Source organism: Phocoena sinus, chromosome 11 (assembly GCF_008692025.1).
Source record: "Phocoena sinus isolate mPhoSin1 chromosome 11, mPhoSin1.pri, whole genome shotgun sequence".
NCBI classification, from domain to species: Eukaryota; Metazoa; Chordata; class Mammalia; order Artiodactyla; family Phocoenidae; genus Phocoena; species Phocoena sinus.
Genome location: NC_045773.1, coordinates 30,110,302 through 30,125,183, shown reverse-complemented (window position 1 = coordinate 30,125,183; position 14,882 = coordinate 30,110,302).

The following is a 14,882-nucleotide window of genomic DNA, read 5'->3' as shown; positions in this document are numbered from 1 at the left end:
CTCATCCCTACTCTTTTTTTTTTTTTTTTTTTTTTTTTTTGCAGTACGCAGGCCTCTCACTGTTGTGGCCTCTCCCGTTGCGGAGCACAGGCTCCGGACGCGCAGGCTCAGCGGCCATGGCTCACGGGCCCAGCCGCTCCGCGGCATGCGGGATCCTCCCAGACCGGGGCACGAACCCGCGTCCCCTGCATCAGCAGGCAGACTCTCAACCACTGCGCCACCAGGGAAGCCCCCTACTCACCTTTTATATGGCACGAGATACAAGATGTTGCTTAAGTAACTCTGTTGGTAAAAGGGATTCTGAATGCTTTTGTCTCAGAGGTCTTCAGAGTATATAGAACATTTCACTTCATTTCACCCTTTGGCATTACTACCAAATTCTTCCTTGCTAGATAGATATGAGAACTACTTTTAGTCTGTGTGTCAAGGGATATCTCTAAGCTTGTAGAATGGCCTGGAAGAGAAGAATCACAGCAGTCGCTGCCATTTCGTGGGTCTTTCCGATGTCCTACGTACTGAGCTGCATGCTTTTAAGGATTGTATCACCTTTTAATGCTCATGGCGGTGTACTGTTATTGTCCCTGCTCTATCAATGAGGAAATTGAGGCCCAGGGAGAGAGAGGCTTGTCCAACTTGCCCTCAGCATGTGGCTAGTAAGAGGCAAAGTCAAACCTAAGCAGTTTGTTTGCAGAACCCGTGTTCTTACTCAGTGTGTATTGTAGCTCATCTTTGGGCCTCATTTCACAGGTAAGCAAAGTGTGGTTCAGAGAAGTGATTTACCCAAGGTCACCCTGTCCTCATGGTTAGCAGAGCAAGGCTTAAAACAAGCTTTGATTCCCAAGTCAGTGCTGCGGACCCCCAGGCTGTTCTGTTTCCTGATGGTGCTTCTGGTTTGGAAGCAGTTTCTTAGAGAACATTCTAGGGATTCTACTGCTAACTTCCTGCTTTAGCTGTACAAATGCTTCAGCATGGAACAGCTACCTGGGAGCCACTTTCTTTCCCTGTTCTCCATGAAGCAGACACACTGGTTACTTACTTCGCAGCCCCACTGCAGCTGTGATTAATGTCACTCTCAGTGGGTGTTCTGATGGCAGCGGTGTTGGTAAATTGTCTTGAGTGGAACTGGTATGGTATATTGGGTTGACTTTAAGATCTTACGGAAAAACCCCAACGAACTTTTTGGCCAACCCAATACATTATCACCAGCTATGAATGTCAGTGGAAGCGTTACCAGAGCCTCTGGAAGTATTTTGTCTTGAACGCTCTGTGCATGGGATAACTCTTTGTTCTTCACTATTACTAAGTACAGTGTTGCAAAGCTGTAAAATGGGCTATCACATTGGACCGAGGAATCTTTAAAAAAAAATAGTTTTAATGATGTACCATTCAAAGTGTTCCTTCTTTCGGCAAGATCTGTTCGCCAGATCACTGAATTTGTAGGCCCAAAGTGGGTATGGTTCAGCTGAGTTTGGTATGTCTGAACCCATCAGCCACCTACTGTAGGGTATTCTTGTTCCGTGCTGACCTTCTTGACAAGACTTCTTTGCCTGTGTGTGATAGACAACACTGTTTGCTTTCATTCAATGATTATTCACTGCAGGTCAACAATGTGCCAGGCATGGAGATACAGGCTAAATACGACAGCCAGGACTCTAACCTTGGGGGAGCTGGAGACTCACCAGAGAAAAGAGCAGTCAAAGACATAGCTGCGCAGTGAACTAAGTGCTCTGAAGGTCATAACGGGGGAGCAGCGATCATGATAGGATGGGTGGACGTAAATGCCAAGGACCATTCGGGGTGGCCTCTTAGGATGAGGAGGTTATATTTATATTACACCTGAAAGATGAGAGAAAGCCATAAGGGGAGCAGTGTTCCAGGCAGCAGAAATCACATATATAAAAACCCCGAGGTGGAAAAAAGTTTGACAGTTTCTAGAAACTGAAAGCAAAGCATGCTGGCTGGAGAGTGGGGAATGAGGGATAGTTTTCACTGGGATACTGTTGAAGAAGTAGGTGCAGGGTCTGGGTTGAACAGGGCCTCATGGGTGTTGGTGCATTTACACCACCCCCATGGTCCTGTGTTGCTAAGCCACTGCAGTGCTTTAGGCAGAGAAGTTATATGATTTCATTGACAAGTTTAAAAGCTCCCTCTAGCTACTCTGCCAAGATTGAATTGGGCTGACAACTACAAAATATAGCTGAAAGAAATTTGAAAAGATATGAATAAATGGAAAGACATCCCATGTCCAAGGAGTGAAAGACTTAAGAATGTTTAGGTGATTTATTTTAACTAGTCCCACCCTAATCCACAACATCGCCTTCTCTTACCTTAGCCCCTGCCCCAAATTCTTTCTTATTGCTGTGCTGGTTCACACTCTTTCCCTTCTTCCAATCCAAGGTTTTCTTTTTAATAGTGGCAAAATATACCTAACACAAAATTTACAATTTTAACAATAAAGAAAAGGGTTATTGTGGGTGTGCGTGATTGATAGGGATGGAAAGTCACCCATTAGTTTTTTGGTTTGCTTGTTTGTTTGTTCGTTTGTTAATCTTGAGTCAAAGTAAGAGTACCTCTGACTGCACCATAGTTTACTTTGAGTGAGCAATAAGAGTTGTTCAACGAAAAGAGAAGCTCTTTAAAGAGAGCTTTGGTCCTGGGTAAACCAGACTTCAGAAACCTTGATATAAGGCCATCCGAAATGAGCAAATAGAAGACCTCTTTTAGATGTTGACTCCATTGTACTTAGGTGTTTGCTTAGATAGCATTTATCTCCAGAGAGAGGCTGGGATCAGAAAACCTGGAGTTTGAATGTTAAGTAGTAAACTATCTAAGACAGCCTATTTATATATCTAATAGAACAATGGGACCCATTTTGCAGACCCATAATCTAGCATGAGTTTTCAAGAATTCATGTTGTAAAGCAAGATAAATCTTTTTCCTCCTTTTTTCATCCAATCAAGAATCTCTCAATCCATTCATTGCCTTCAGAATGATACATAAGCTTTAGAACGAGAGCTGGAAGGGAGCTGAGAAGAGACGGAATCCACCCCCCTCATTTTACAAATGAGGAAAATCTGACTAACTCATTTGTCCAAGGTCACACACCTATTAATGGCAGGCTGAGGACTAAAACCCAGATATCCTGATTCCCAGGAACTATAGACTTTGCTTCCAGTCTTATAAAGGGGTCATTGCTTCCATCATTTGAAATTGAGATGTGTCTAAATACTGCTGGGTTCATTCTCATCCCAATATGGATGTGTAATTGTCTAAGGCATCATCTGTTATTCTGCCAAAGATTCAACACGCTACTCAGTGGGAAACCAGTTCTAATTTAAGTCAGGGCAAACGACGTGTTTTCTTTTTTTTTCCTGCTGTGGGACATGACAAGTTTCAGAAATAATGAGCTCCACTCAGCAGACTTCTCTTTGGCTTGGGTATTGTGCTCTAGAATCATTCTTACGAATGTCCTCCAAGGAAATGAAGGGTTATACACGGGTTCTCAGAGCTATGTTTTATTATAGAGATCATTCTTATCAGTTATGCATAAGCACATACCGACAGAAAGAGGACTTTGCAGTGTTATGGGCGTGTGTTTAGCTGAACGTGGAATGGTGTACCGAGGTCTGAGATCATTAAGGTGCAGGTCTCATTTTTATGTAAGCCCTCTCTGGCCTGAGGCACTTTTCTCATTACAACCCTCCCTGCTGCAATCTCCTGCCATAAAGGGAGTTTATGGTCATGACTGGGTATTTTTCAACTCACTGGAAAATATCAAAAGGCAGATAGTTTATTAATGTCAAGCATTTGAACAGCTGGTTGAAATGGAGGAGTGGGAACAAATGCTCCTTAGAAGCTCTTCCATCTTTGGGAAGAGGAAGCACCTCTTGTGTTATCCAAGCCCCGCAACGCTACACAAATGCCACCCCCTACCCAAACACTTCTTTTTGTGTCTGCTGTGTGACCTAAATAATGTTTCTTCACCCTTTCAAGGCACAGGCTCTTTGGCACATCTGACGAAAACCATGGACTTCCTCCCCTACCCCCAGCCCCTATGCACATGGAAACACACACCCAATGTTGCTCATCATTTCAGAGGGCTTAATGACCCTCTGGAATACACTGAGGGGCCCCGAGCTAAGAAACCCTGGTTAACGTGCTAACTTTCTTTATCCTAGAATTCAGGACTTATAAGCTTTGGGGAAATTGTCTTTGATTTCTCACTTGAAGTTTAAACCATGAACACTGATCAATATCTGGCCATAGTCCATAGTAATTGAAATAAATTTCTCATCCAACATTCTCTTAATGCATACTAGGTGTATCATGCCAGGTAACCTGCAAGTGCCTGAGATACCCTTACTCGGAATTACAGTCTAGTTATGGACAAAGTCAGACTAGCCCATAGCATGGCTGGTTGATCACGAAGTAGCAAACTCCGCCAGGTAAGGCTCAGAAGGCAGAGATCTCCTTGGGTCAAAGTGACGAAAAGGTCTTTCCAGGGGTGGTAGGAAATGATCTATTGCTTGAAGCAGGAATAAGTTTAGGTAGAAAGAGGAAAGATATAGGGGTGGGAGAAGGATATTTTTTTTTTTTTTTTTTTTTTTTTTTTTTTTTTGCGGTACGCGGGCCTCTCACTGTTGTGGCCTCTCCCGTTGCGGAGCAACAGGCTCCGGACGCGCAGGCTCAGTGGCCATGGCTCACGGGCCCAGCCGCTCCGCGGCATGTGGGATCCTCCCACACCGGGGCACGAACCCGTGTCCCCTGCATCGGTAGGCGGACTCTCAACCACTGCGCCACCAGGGAAGCCCGGGAGAAGGATATTTTAAGCAAGGGGGCAATGCATGAGCAAAGCTAATGGGGAGAGTGTCAAATCAAATAAGCAAGAGTGTGAATAGCAACGCATACATGCAATAAAATTTTTCTATTCCTGGAATCACCTAACATAAATCTGCAAAGCTGGTGGTTCTATTGATCTAATTCTGATGTGGAGGAGTGGTTATTTAACCAAAGTAAATTGACCTCAGTATGGCGTTAGACATACATAACATCATTTATTAAGTGATGTTTTGTGTTCTCAGCTAAAAGGTCTTTTCATTTTAATCCTTTCTGTGTAATTCCTTTCAATTCAATGGTATTTTCTAGGTGTCAGCAGCTCTTAATAGGAGACTCAGTATGGCTTCAATTTCTGCTGCAATCTTGTTGTTTTATTCTTTTTTCCTATTGTTACTAAAAATAAAAGATTTTTGTGTATTTGAGTATGTATGTCCATGCATTTGCATATCCATATACACTTGCATATGTGCAAAAATACTTGCATGTGTGCAAAAAAATAGGAAAGGACTCTGAAGGCTTTCTTCTAAAGCACTGGCAGTGGTTTCCTCTGGGGACTAGGGTTGGAAGGTGGTGATGGTAAGAGGGAAACTTTATTTTACTCTACGTACTTCTGTATTATTTCAACTTTTTACAAAAAGCATATATTACTTTTGTAATTAAAGAAAAAGAGAAAAAAGAAAGAAATTGAATTTGATACACCTTGAAGTAATATGAAGCCTTTTGGAGGTACAAAGGAAAACAATTGTGCCTCAAGGAAAATTTATCAGAACCTGTATTTTTTTTTTTTTTCTTTTTTAATGTGATGAAGCATCTTGCCCTGGATTTCCAGCGGGCCTGCTTTGTTTAAATGTGCAGATCTCTGCTAACAATTTATAGTACCTGGAAGTGGAATTTGTTAGACTGGCTTCTCATCCACACACTCGCGTGCACATGTGCTTAGCTGATGTTGGTTCCTCTCTCTTTTTATGTGAAATTGGGACTTTTGAAGCTGATGTGCCGGTTTTCCCATAATCTCTCTCTCCTCCACCCTGTTCCTGGGGCTGTTTCCTGCACTGCACCCCTGGCCTCAGGGTGAACTGAAGAACCATGACTACAGTGTACCTGGCAGAGCTCCAACCCTTCTTCTGCGTCCTAAGCTTTCAGTCGTACCCAGAATTAAATGCACATTCTTGCTGTAATGTGAGCTAACAAGCCACACAGAGCCTGCCACTTGGGGTAGGGGGCATAGTGTACCTACATAAACAGATGGAAAGTACAAAAGGATGACTGGTAATTAACGTGTGAAGATCAAAAACATTTGAGGGAATAGAATTTTTCTTGCGGGATTATGCTATAATGTGATGGGGCAAAAGAGAAAACAAAATGGCATATCTAAGCTAATGACTACTTGTAAAGTCATACCGTTAATGAAAAAAGTAACGGCAGGAGTAGTACATGGAAACACTTTAAGATGCTGTATGAAGAAGGCAGGAACATGGATGTTCTCTAGTTTTGAGAGCATCAAATTGCTTCAGGAAGTAGAAAAAGAATGGTAAGGAACAACCATATGCCTTTTGGGATGAGTATGATAACTGGAAGTATATAGAGGCAGCATGGCATGGTAGTTAAGAGCATGGCCAATAGAGGTCTGAATTCTGGCTTCTCCACTTATGAGCTGTGTGACCTTGGGCAAGTTACTTAACCTCTCTGTGCTTGAGTTGCCTCATCTGTAAAATGAAGTTGGTTATAGTGACTACTTCTTGGGATTGTTAAGAATTTTAAAGGAGCTCATATTTACACAGGATTTAGAATGGTGCCTAGTCCACAGAAGTTGTGATGGAAAACTAAATTAAGAAATACATGAAGCATATATTGAGCTCTTAATGCTTGCCAGATCCAGAACTGAGTGGGTTGTATATGCTCCAGTTTATTCCTCAGAACCTTGTAAGAGGTTTTATGATTGCTTGCATTTCATAGATGAGGACAGTGAAGCCCAGAGTAAATGAGTATTTGTTAAAGATGGTGCCAGGGGCAGAATTTAAATACAGGCAGTCGGATTTCAGAGCTCATGCCTTCAACTATGATCATCTACTGGAGACAAGAAGGGAGGAGGTAAAGAAATTCTGATCCCAAACTAAGCATTCAATCCCTGGTTTAAGATGTTGTAGGCACAGCGGGTACAGGGTTTTCTTTTGGGGTGATGGGAAATTTTTGGAACTAGATGGTGCTGATGGTTGCACAACACTGCAAATGTGAGTAATACCACTGACTTGTTCACTTTAAAATGGTTAAAATGGTAAATTTTACATTATGTGTATTTTACCACAATACTCAAAAAGATTGGCAGTGCAAGGAGAAGTAGCTCCCACAGAAAGAATATATTAACTGTTAATCTTGTCACCAGCTACTGTAACCAGGGTGCACTAGAACAATGGTCCATCTTCTCCTTAAGGCTGATAGCTCTTCCAGAAACAGGGATGCTGCTAGCTTTATTAAAAAAGACATTGAATGCAAATTCTGGGTGTGATGAAATCTCCCTGTGGCAAGCACATAACAACTATCCCTCCCATCGCTTGAGAGGTGTAATTGTATTTTCCTTCCTGATAATAAAGTTCCTTGCATATTTTAAGTCCTGAATTAAGAAAGTAGAAAAGCAAAGAGTCCAGGAGGGATTTTGCTTTCTGTGAATAATAATTTTATAAGATTAAAGGCAACACGAAGAGGAATGAAATTAAGGGGAAATATTAAGAAATAAAAATTAAGCATAATTTGTTTTTAACTTTTGTTTTTACTGAAGTCCGTGTAGAGCCCATTGTCTAGTTGGTGGATAAGAAAAATTGATTTTGAAATTCTTCATGGTTGCTTGGTACCAAAGCTTTGGAAAGATCTAATCCTTTAGTGAAGAGGGTGACAATCGACAGTATGTTGTGGTCATGTGGTTTAATTATGAAACAGAACATACTTGTTGACCACTCATTTAACTGGTAGTAATAAGGAGACTATTAAGAGTAGCCTAAGCTGGGTTGATTCTTTAAGAGCTAGTTTGTCTTATTTATTCTGTTTATTCTATTTAAGCCCAAACAGGGACACCAGACTAAGTCATAGAATTTATATCTACAACATGAATCGCAAAATTGTAAAAGAGCCCTGTGTGCCTTGTTTCCTTATTTTGGCCATTAAGATGAGGGTGAAGGTCTGTGTCTTATTTAAAGAACTGGTCTCATTAACAGATACCTTGAGACAGTTAAAAGAATTTTTATCTTGTGGGAAACCAAAGCAAATGCAGCGTGCAAAACCAGACTCTGATATAATGTCTAAAATGTGTGCTACTTTTGCTGACAAACAAAAGAAAGAGGCCAAAACAATGGAACAGACTGTTGCTATAAATGAAAGCTTGGTCATGGAGCCCCCAGACACGGCTAACACCTGAGGAAATTCAACACCAGATCCTCGCCATTTCCCTCCAAACTGTATTTTATTCCTGAATAACTCACCAGAGGAGACTCGTGGGGTGATGCCCTCAGCTCTTCTGCTCTCTGGTTTCGGGACATTGGGTTCTATACTTGGGAAACATACTGCTCTTGTTGAATTTGAAAATGGTGGGTTGGCTGGAGATGTCAGGTGGGCTGGCTAAACCTTCCGAGGGATTTACACTCACACTGCCCCATGCCATAAAGGTCACGAAGCTAAGAAGTAACGTTTGGATATGCTCCTTTTAAGATGTGGCGTGCTTTGTAGTGTTTACTCTTACAACACTTGGTCAGTTCACTTCGCTAATTTTGGGGGTGGGGAATAAAGAAACTAAACATTGAATACTTTTGTGAAGGAGTTGAAATAAATTGGTTAGAGATTTTGTTGCTGCCGTTACTGTCAGCCTCAGTAGACTTAGAAAATTCAAGCTTTTACCTTTCTATGATAAAATTAATTTGTATTCTAAAAACAAGCAAACAAACAACCCTGGCACTGCCTTTATAAAGTCAGCATCCCTGTTTTTGTAGCTCGTGAAAGACAAAATGAACCTGTGGGCCCTGCCCACCCCCCCCACCCCCCCCCCCCCGGGAAAAAGCCAAAGAAAAGCTGATTTCCTCCCTAGAAAGGTGAGCTCCAGAGGGCAATTTCTTGAGAATGGCATATGTGGCTTCATCCCTCATGTCTCCCTTTCCTGGAGCTGCTTGCTATTCATTTCAGAAGTGAAGAAGCACAGCACATGGGGACGTATAGAAGGGTTTCAGGCTGGATGTTCATAATTGTTTCATTCTATTTCACAGTTCTGTGATAGGAAGAGATGGCAGATCCAGTGGTCCAGCTGCTTGGATGGTCTTGGACTCAGGTAAATAGTAACATTTCTTTACGTTTACTGATTAGAAACCAAGAACCCAGTTTTCCCAAAATTGAATGATGTAGGTGACAAAATAATCCGTGCTAAAGAGTGGTTACTATTTGATTTATTCTGGAAAACATACATGCGGAACAGAGTTCTTATTTTGACTTACTTGGTCTCACTCATTCCCAGGATGATAAATGTTCTGCTTGTGCGATAATATTTTATGCTTTTGAAGGTTTGAATCATTGAATTCTACTTAAGTGTTGCAAGATGTATTGCTTCTCAAAATTCCTCTGATATTAGTGTGATTTGGGTCTTAATCTTATGGTCTGGAATGGTTACACTGGTCCAAGATGCCAGTCTCTTTTGGAAACATGGTATCATATTCCCTAGTCTGTCATTAGTCACGCATTTAGTGGTATTGGGATTCATGGTTTTTGTTTAAATAGCATTAGACATGTCAGCATCAGAGTGTTACCATAATCTTTTATTATAGGTATTGGGAATGGTGTTTGTTAAAAGGTGAAACATTGTCACCTCTTGTCCTGACTTCTGTTTTTATAAATAATATTTGGGGTTATAGACTCTCTGGTGATCCAAAGTATCTTTTCTATGTTAATCTGGAATGGTATCTTGCTTATTTAGGGTAATATGGAAATACCCAGAAGACAAAAATCTTGTAAAATAAAAAAAAAGAAAAAAAAAAGAAAGAGAGAGAGCGAGAGAAGAGTATGTCTTTCCCAAGAAAATAGAACTATGTCCTGGGGCTAAACTTAGGTTGTCTTTTCATTGCTCTCTGATTTTGTTATCTATTCTTTGGGGATAAGAGGTTAGATTCTGGTCATGAAGCAGCTGTTTAATTGTCTCCTGGATGGTGAAATGGATTTTGAAAAACCTACCCTCCTATGTGCCCTAGGTCCTTGGTTTGTGGTGTTGGTACCTTGGACAGTTTCCCCTTTGTCCCCTCTTAAGATAATGGTCCTGAATTTCGTGGTCTCAGATCCCTTACACTTATAAATTATGGCAGACTCCAGAGGGCTTTGTTTACATATTTACTATGTTATAAGTTGAAAATACAAAAAAAAATTCATTTATGTATTTATCTACTTTAAAAATAACAGTAATAAACCCATTATGTAGTAACTAAATGCTTTTATGAACAATAGCTACATTTTCCAAAACAAAAAGAAATTAGTGAAAAGAGAGGCATTATTTTACAGTTTTGCAAAACTTTTTAATGTATAGCTTCATAGAAGACAGATGGACTCTCTTATCTGTTTCAGCATTCAATTTGTTTTGATATGTTTGTTTCGTTTGAGGTGTAAAGGAAATCTGGTCTCACACAGATGTGTAGCTGTAAAAGAGATGGATATCTTAATGTCCTCTGTTAGATAATTGTGGGTATTCTTCTTTGACAATATACCCAAACTTGACAAGTGGTAGTCTTTCTAAAGCTAGTTGCAGTATGAAATCTGAAACCAAAAGAATTCATGTTTTATGTTTTGTAATCTATTGATCTTTCTTTTACTTCAAATGGGTCTTTTACCCATGAAAGATTTTGTAACATCATTCACTGATTATTTGGAAAATATTGGTTCACATCTTCCAAATGTTGACACATTTCAATGTACAATATTTTAAAATTATATTCATTAATATCACCATTTATCTAATCAGAAAAGAAAATCTTTACGTATTGGAGATCTTTTAAGTTTACAGATACAATTTTTCCAAAACTCTGAATTTTGCTTAGAAGCTCACATCTTATCATTGGCAACCTATGCTGCAAGTTGTTCTGTGGAAACGGCAGTTGTGCTTTATTCAATTTAGAAAAAATGTCTGCCAGATACTCAAGTGTCAGTACTATTGCTTGTCCATTGTTCTTTCAAACAAAAATTGTGTTCCACCAAGAAAAATGGTTAGTTCCACTCTCCACTCAAAGAGTCGTGCAAATGCTTTTCCTTGAGACAACCCGTTCTGCTTCAGTGATAACAGAAGGGTTTTATGCAACTTTCTCATTTTGCCATACAGAATATTAAAAAGATGTGTACTCAAGGGCCGCAGTTTATTAGACTTAATTTTTAAAAACTCCCTTAGCAGGGACATTTTAAAACGTAACCTCCTCTTCCTGTTTTTCCTCTTCCTCCTACTTGTGCAGGTGTGTGTGTGTGTGTGAGAGAGAGAGAGAGAGAGAGAGGGAAGGAGGGAGGGAGAAAAAAGGGAGAGAAGGGGAGAGAAGTGGGGAGGGGAATGAAAGAGAGAAAGAGACAAAGACAGAGAGATTGCCTTGTTCTGTGTTAAGCCACTTAGGAGTTTTACCATGTTTACTCTTGTGCCATCAGTGTATAGGTTAAGAGTAAAAAAGGCAATAACATCTTAGGTTTATCATGACAATTAGTTTTGACCTGTTCGCTTCCCTAAAAGGCTCTTTGCACCCCAAGCCTTCCACCCCACCCAAGGGTTCTGTGGACCACACTTTAAGAATTGCTGCTCTAGAGTAACTGTTTATTCTGGATAATAATCCTTTATGAAACTTCGTTCCTTGCTTTCTTTTGTTGTTAACTTTCTGAACTTAACTAAGTCATCAGCTGTACTGTGACTCCTATCCTGAGTGCTTTACCTGTGTGAAATACTTATCTCTAAGTGAATCGCTTAGCAGACATTCCCACTGAAAAATAAGTAAAGACAGAGCTCGTCTGTGAAGAAAAAATATTAAAAAGCACTGATCCAAACCTTTAGTGACTAGGTAATATTACTGTGATCTAATCACAGTGGCAGAATGTTCCTCAAACGTCGAAACGAACAGCTCCGTAATTTTCACACTGTGTTACATGACAGATAGCAAAAACTGTTTTGATTTTCCCCAGTATCTGAGGAGCAGCAGGCAGAGCCTGTGCCTCCCACTTTACTCTCGTTCTGTGTCATCTCTGGTCGGCCTGACAGCACACCGATTTTTACCTCTGTGATCTGTTCTCTGGATGACTATGTTTTCAATAGCTACTTAGTATTTCAGTACTACTAAGTATAAAAATAAGATGTGCAGGTCCCATCAAATAAACTAATTAAGGCTTAGGAAGTGTCAAAATCCAAAAGCCAGGAGGAACAGATTAGGCATTGAGTATAAGAGACACAGAGACCTGACAACTAATGTGTTGCCATGGCAACAGGAGAATCAGTATCCCTCAACTGGGCAGACAGTTGACAGGAATTTTTGCTAGGTCAGAGAATTGGAGAGACAGAGAACCACTTTGTGCTATGCAAAGAATTGCTCTCTCCTTTGTAACCAAAAAGCTTTTGAAGGATTTGGAAATACCTGTAGTACCCGTGGTACAATTCCAGCCAAGTCTAGGAGAAGGTGGTCTTCATGGTCTTGGAGAAGGTCCTTACCACGTGAAAGGGGGTTCTGTTAACTGCTGCATTTTCTTACGATGCCCACATTGTCTTCTCCAGAATCTGAGTATAAAGACATGTGTTTCTTATGCATACTGTTTTCTATAAATTAGCACCTCATATATGTCTAAAATCTGGCATGTTTTATCTTTTTCTTCTGTTTCTGATTAAACATAAAAACAGGCAAAGAGGCAAAGAACTGCGTGTGATTTTCATTACTGTCCTGTCACATGTGAAGTTAATATTTTCTTGGGTGTGGTGGGTTGGGGAGGGGGAAATTTCTCCCTCTATCCCTCTTGAGTTTTTGTGGCTAGACTATACAAGACCGATTAACAGGAGAAAAAGAAACAAATTTTAATTGTGCATACAGAGGTCTCATAGAAATGAGACCTAAGAAGTGGCTGACACAGGCAGCTTTTATACTTTTTCAACCAAGAAACAATACATTTAAGAGGAACTGACAGGACAAAGAAACTTAGGTGTTGGGTGCCCAATTAGTGAAGAATCTAAACAGAGTTTGGGCTTGGGGTAGTGAATTAAAGTAACAAGGTCTGTTTATACAGGCTTCTTGGATTCTGAATCCCCTGCCTCTGGAGATAAGGGTGTCCTTTTTTGCCTCCAGACGCAGGGAGTGTACCTTTCACATAAGACATTTATTTCCTGCTTTCAGGCAGACAGAAAGGAGGGTCAGAGTCTTCCTCTTGCGCTGGCCGTGTCTTAAGTAACTTTAATTCAAAAAATTCAATATGCCACTGAGGCACATGTTGGGGCAGCCCGCCCTGAACCCCAACAGGTGTCACAGATGCTCTGACACCCCGTCATGACTACTGAACAGATTGGAACAGACCTTCCTTCATGCTTTGTGGAAGTTTGTCCTTTAGCAGAAAGGGGGCGTCAATGTTAACATCTATTTTCCGGAACAGGATGCTGGGCACAGCGGGATTCTGAGTTGGTTGGTGCATAACAATACCTGACCCAGTAGAACAAGAGATTTCATACTCTTCATTAAAAAAATGAGGCAGTGCCAAACGGAATGGATGATAAATTGCAGCATGAAGAACAAATACATTGTTACTCCCTCTTTTTCAGGAGTTCCTACTCTAAGGGTCCATGTGTTCCTTTTTCCCTCCCTCCCTCCCTCCCTTCTTTCTACATAGTCTTAATGAAACTATTTTGAAACACTGACCAAGAGTCAGTATACAACTTAGTCACATAAAGTTCCATAATGTCTTTTCGGTAACAGTTCTTGATGGCTCTCTCTTATTAAGTGGCACGATGTGATATTATGGCAAAATTAAAGTATGGGCCTGCAGTTTTAATACAAGGGCATTAACAGAAATGTCATCCCTAACAAATTAGGCACCGGCAAATCTTCCCTGTAGCCAGAGAACCATGCTCATTTTTGCCTTTTGCTATAACTTATAAAAACAAACCTCATGGTGTAAATGCCTGTGAGTTAGATTTCCAGTTGAGAGGCAGGAGACAGGCATCAGTGGGGAAATGGTGAGAGGCAGAATTTTTGTTCGTTTGTTGCAGACAAAGGATTTCTGGCCTGGGGCGATCCAGCTGCAGCTGCTGTCAGTATTGAGGCGATGGGACTCTTTCTAACTAGATCAAAGAGAGGAAATTCTGACTGTGATCCACTGTATCAGAGAGAAATGGGGGGTGGGGGAGCGAAGGAGAAAAAGGAGGGAAGAGGAAGAGGCGTAAAGAAACGGAAAGGGTGTTAGTTCTTGTGGAAATTATTTGCTGGAGCTGCCACTTTGAAATTAGAACTGTATCTGGATCCATTTGCAAGATAGGAGCCTAAAGGAAAGAGGAAAGTCATGTGATTCTCTGTTGTAGAAGTGAGAGGAGGTGGTGGGATCTGTGTCTTTTGAGAGAGAGCTGCAAACCTCAAGTGTGACTAATTCAGATCAGGTTTATGAAGAACGTGCCTGGTTTCTTTTTTGCCAATTACATTGAGTCCTAGTTTTTCCTTCCTTGGCATTCCCATGGTATTGTTTGGAGAGAACACGCCTTTGGGGCCAGCCAGTTGTCTGTTCTTGCTAGTAGCTGGGTGAAAGTAACACCGGCCAGAGGGACCTTCTGTGCCCACTCCAACCGCCTTTGGTGCTTGGACATGGTGAGAATCTGGACCTCGCCTGGGCCTGTGCTCTCTTAGTCTCTTGTTACTGACCTTATCGTTTGGGCTACTCTATCTGAGAAACTTGAATATCTGGGAAAATTAGTCCTTTTAATTGTACAACCTGCCTTTCCCCATCCGTCCTTTTTTAGTTTCAGTTGAGAAAATAAGTACAGTGAGTAGGAAAAGAAAATGAGAAAAATAAATAAACCTGAGTAGTTGAACAGA